The sequence below is a fragment of the Sprattus sprattus genome (assembly GCF_963457725.1).
Source record: "Sprattus sprattus genome assembly, chromosome: 5".
NCBI lineage: Eukaryota > Metazoa > Chordata > Actinopteri > Clupeiformes > Clupeidae > Sprattus > Sprattus sprattus.
Window position 1 is genome coordinate 11,697,059 of NC_137924.1, and position 5,107 is coordinate 11,702,165.

Here is a 5,107-nt window from a genome sequence, read left to right on the forward strand (position 1 = left end):
AATTGGCCTGGATCAAGTGAGAGTTCCTCGAGGTGTGGGAAATGTAGGCCCTGAATGCACTGGAGGCACAGGGGGGGAGCTCTGCCCTGGGACCCTAATGGAACAGCAGGAGAGGACATTAAATCATTGTAACAGTGTGCAAGAAATCTCTCCCAGCTGTTTGCCCTACTATGGATTCGGAGCACATTCAAGTGCTTGCAGCTACTGGTGCTGTATGTGAGTTTTCTACTGTTCCACTGGGCATTCAGGATAATGCTGAAAATGACCAACTGCCAAATGCCCACATCAGGACAATTACCAGGAAATGTGCACCAGTCCTTCTCCATGCCTCTGGCAGAAACATGTCTGTGTCTAAATGATCCTCAGTGAATGTCACTTCAGAATATACTGCGGAGAAGGCAAATGGGAAATGCTTGTTATTGAGATTAGAAAGATGTGATCATGTTACATTCATTGTGTTATACATTAATTTGTATCTTAGTCATATTTAATCATTGTTATCAGCTGTCCACTGAAGCCATACCTGGGAAGAATTGCATTAGTGGTTTGGTCAGTGGATAAATACATGTAGTTGAGCAGTGCACAGTTATCAATTAGACCAACACAACTTGATTAATTTGCTCATTTCTATGCCATTTTATTAAAGACAGTCTTATTTGAAACTCCAGAGACTCTGGTTAAGCTCTCTAAAAAACTTCTAATGTATTACATTAAACACTATTAATGACCATCCTTTTAGCATCGTCTAAATAATAGTGAGGAGATTTATTTGCATGTTTTGCTTTTGTTTCTCAGCAGTGATGTTCCATATGTGCTATCACGCTTTACTACCAGCCCTCTGCACATTTCCAAATGGTGCCATGTTTGGTGTAGCAGAGAAGTTCTCACTCTCTCCATGTGAAATTTCACACATGTGATACTTATAAAAAAAGGTCTAGTAAGTAACATTCCCTCCAAGAATCCATGACACTGGGGCACCAAATATTTCTTGCAGTAGCTAGTTTCTCAAAGTAAATAAATATACTCTTGTCCAGTATTTGGCATTTGGTATGTAGTGTTGCATCAGACTCTCATGCTGCCAGTGCTGTTGAAAATAAATGTTCTGATGAGAGCACACATCTCCAAACCCTGGCTGAAACCAGAACATCAGAACATCAGTGGAAGTTTCCATTCTGTGAGGAGAAAGGGAAAGTGGAGGCTATGACTCCTATTGTGGCACTAATCAAGTGTGAGGAACCCTGCAGTCTTGCCTAGAAGCCCCCACTGCCCCAAACACCCATCCAAGAAACATGGATGTAGCGGAGTGGAAGAGGCCCTGTGAACCTGAGCAATGCATGGGATCTCACTGTCAGGCCCTCCTTGTTCTCTGTTTCTGCCTCCGACCATAAAACTTGTGGTGAGAGCAAACTTGTCTCCGATCCGTGAAAACCGTAAAAACCCAATAGGCATATGTGTGGCTTCTAAATAGATGGGAATACCCTTTGTCACTTGTCTTGGTTGCTCAGAGAATCCCTCTGTTAATGTCCTGCTGGGAGGGCTGCTGTGAGCGTGGGCCATTGGTCGCCTTGGCAACGTGTTCCACACCACAAAGCCTTTAGCTAAATTCCACCAGGTTAGCCAAACAAGTTGACCCTAAGCAAAGTGTAGCAAATTAGCAAGTACATAATTAGTTAATGTTTGCCTGCCCATCCCTTCCAAGATCCAAGAGAAAGTGTGTTTCTCTTTTGTTTGTGCCGTTTCTCCATCACTTTCACTAGTTCTCTCGCCCTTACCTCTGTGTCTTCCCTTGATGTTTGATAGCTAACTCCTCGGATTACACATTAGCCCAGCATCATTTAGACAGTTATCACCAGGCTAGATCACTGCGAGATCATTCTGGGGGTACTTATAGCTGAGTCTTATCTATTCTGTCATATTACTGCATAAGGGGTAACCGCAAAATTATCTGGAGTGCGGTAGGCCGTGATAATTACAGATCTTCCTCTCACATTCTCTGTGCTCCACACTAGCCATGGCAGAGGGCCAGGGAAGCACAGATAAGCTCTTTGGCCCAGATACAGTAGTGCCATTATGGGACTGTAGCCATTCTATTCCCTGCATCATCAAAAACCTTTTAAAAGCCATTTTCATAGTTTATGAAAATGCAGGATGTTGGTAGTAATATGAGAACTCTCTGTATAGGGAATTAACTGTATATGAGACTGTAGGGCTCCAAAGTTTTTGTCTAGTAAATGTAAAACCAAGTAAATGTAACACTGGTTAGGAATGTAACACTGGTTAGGAATTGAATACAAACCCAGGTTAGGGAAAGGGATGGGGAATGGAGAGACCCCCGGGATTATAAAACTGGATTAGAGTAAAAGATTGAAATGGTATACGATCCCTGGTCACCTTAGGCACCAAAACATCTTGCGACGACGGGCCTCTTCAAGTAATGCAGGTTAATTCATATCCCCAAGTAGTATGTGAGTGCCTCAGCCATGTATTATATGGTTTAATTATATGGTTAAATATTAACATTTTAACATATTAACAGTTCTGCTTTCACTTGCTGATAACGTGAGCCTTTTAAGCGCATTGGAAAACTAATGAGTTTGCAAATATATTGTGCACATTTTTTTTTAAACAGGAAATTTAAATTTAAATTTAAAACACAATTGTGTCTTTCCCAAACTTTGGTCGTGACTAGTCCCTATGGACCACATGCAAACCTACGCCCTTGGTCTGGTCTTCGTAGCGGCCACAACAACACATTCTGGAACTTGAAGTTGCCCTCCAACATCAACTAGCAATCTTCATGCCTGATGTCCACTTTTCTGCCTCTCTAACACAAAAAGATATTTACTGTTCCCGCCATGAAACAGCAAAGACTTAACCTCAACTCGTTTATTCTCAGACAATCACACAAATGATTTTATAACCGGATTATGTCTCCACATGTACGTAGTTACCCCGGGTCAATACATTTCAACACCCATACACAACTTCCATCTTTACCCACCCACTGACTGAAGTTCTGTGTGTTAGGAAGTTAGTGTGTTATAAATGTAATGAAGCATCCCAAAATGTTCTCTTCTTAACGTTATGTATGCTAGTTCATTCATTGCCCTTGTCTTGCCTGGGAAGCTTCTGCTGCTCGTCTAGCTTCCTCTTCTTGCTTGTGAACAAAGCTGGTTACCATCTCCCTCCTCTCTGGCAATGCACCCTTACCCTGTGCTTTCCAATTGTCACCTTACCCAAAATGGGCTCTTCCACTCGGCATAAAACATGTTACCCTGCAGAAAGGAACTTGTCATGATTCAATAAAAGATAAATTGAAGTGGCTTGTCATGACCAAACAGTGAGAATGGGCGAATTGTTTTGATAGACTGTTTGTGAATGATAGCAGGGACTTAATAACCCTGCAAAAACACCTTCTTTTGGGTCCCACACATTCCAGCAGACTTCCACAGAGGAAACAGAGGAGGGGAATCCCCCAGCATGCCTTGCATCAGGAGGCTGCAGGAGCTGGCTGAGAAAGAATGCAGAGGGCTGTATGAGGTCCGCCACCCTCATTGTTTGTTCAGAAGCAGCACCCCCCTCCCCAGAGTCATAAACGGGGGCAGGGCTTTTGAGAGGCAAGAGCCGGGCAGATTTACAGCAGGGCTCATTGGGCACAATGGAGGACGCGCTGTCATAACACTGCCTCAACAGGAGCCAGTAGGATCCAGCACCACTCAACACTCTCACAGACACTGACACACACAAAATAGCACAAAACCGTTGCAGGCAACAAGGGGCTCAGACATTTCTTTATGCTTTTAACTACTAGCTGATCAGGTCCCTGCATCCGTATGAGGCAATGGGTTGTAAGAGCCATTATACAGTGTAAGCAGTGACACAGCATATCAAGGGGCAAGGAGATCAAGCATGTGGTGCCAATTAGCATGCATTTATGCACAATCTTATCCTAAAAGAGTAACCTTTGAACATTTTGAACTCTCCACCCATCACTTTCAGTGGTGCCAAAAGCTAGCTGTTGACAAATGAATCAGAAACAGAATCATGTTTATTGGCCAAGTACATTTTCATATACAAGGAGATTGTTCTGGGTTAAGTTGCTCTCAATGTACTTAAACTGAAAATATACAGTATAACACAACAGTTTAGGATAAATTAAATAAATATAATATAATAATACAATTTAATAATTTGTCAACTGTTCATTAGAGTGACGGAAAGGGGGAAAACTGTTCCTGTGTCTGGTGGTTTTGTGATCTGTCTGTCCTCTTATGTAATGCTCAACATCTCAATATAAAAACTATAAAAAGCCCTTTCCCTATTGATTCTCATGTTGGTCTCACCTTATGTCTGTTTGGTGGGTGAACCCCTCTAAACCACACCTGGCTGTCCAGGTGCACAATAGACACAGGAGGACAATGTGGGCAAAATCACCAGACAACTTGACACCTGAGAGGTCTCAGACACAGGAGAAACACAATCCAGTGTGAAATCAGTGAACCAAAACGAGACCACATATATCGTACCCAACTACACCCGAAAAACTATTCCAGTTCACATTGTTAGCATTTCAATGTCCTGTTCTTCTCATTTCTCCTCCTTTTGTATTTGGTCACAGCCACGGTTTCTTCAGGTTGTATACTGCATCCTAACATCTGAAAGGTTATGGACAAGGTAGACAGATGGAGTGGTCGTGGTCGTCAGGTCTTTTCCCTCTTCTCTAGAAGAGTCTAGAAGAACCCTGTGGTCCATCTGTCAGTGAATTGCTGCAAACAGCCTTGCTTTACACTGAGTGACAGGGGTGGGCTAGGCATGTCTTTATGTGCTTTGCCTACTAAACCCCACTAACACATGTCTTGAGTCTATCTTGTAACCTGAATAAAAAGTTGGCAAATCAATTTCTCTTCGGTTTCACAAGTCCAAGACAGAAGGTATTCACTCCAATGTTTGACAGGAGCTTGTGTTACATCTTTTATGATGCTAGAAAATAGCAGCATAAGGTAGCCATCCAAATGGCTGTAAATCTGGGTAATAAAAGCAAAAATGCCGACAGCGGGATCACAGGATAAAACTTCAAGTAAACACTGGATCGTTTTCAGGAGGCTAC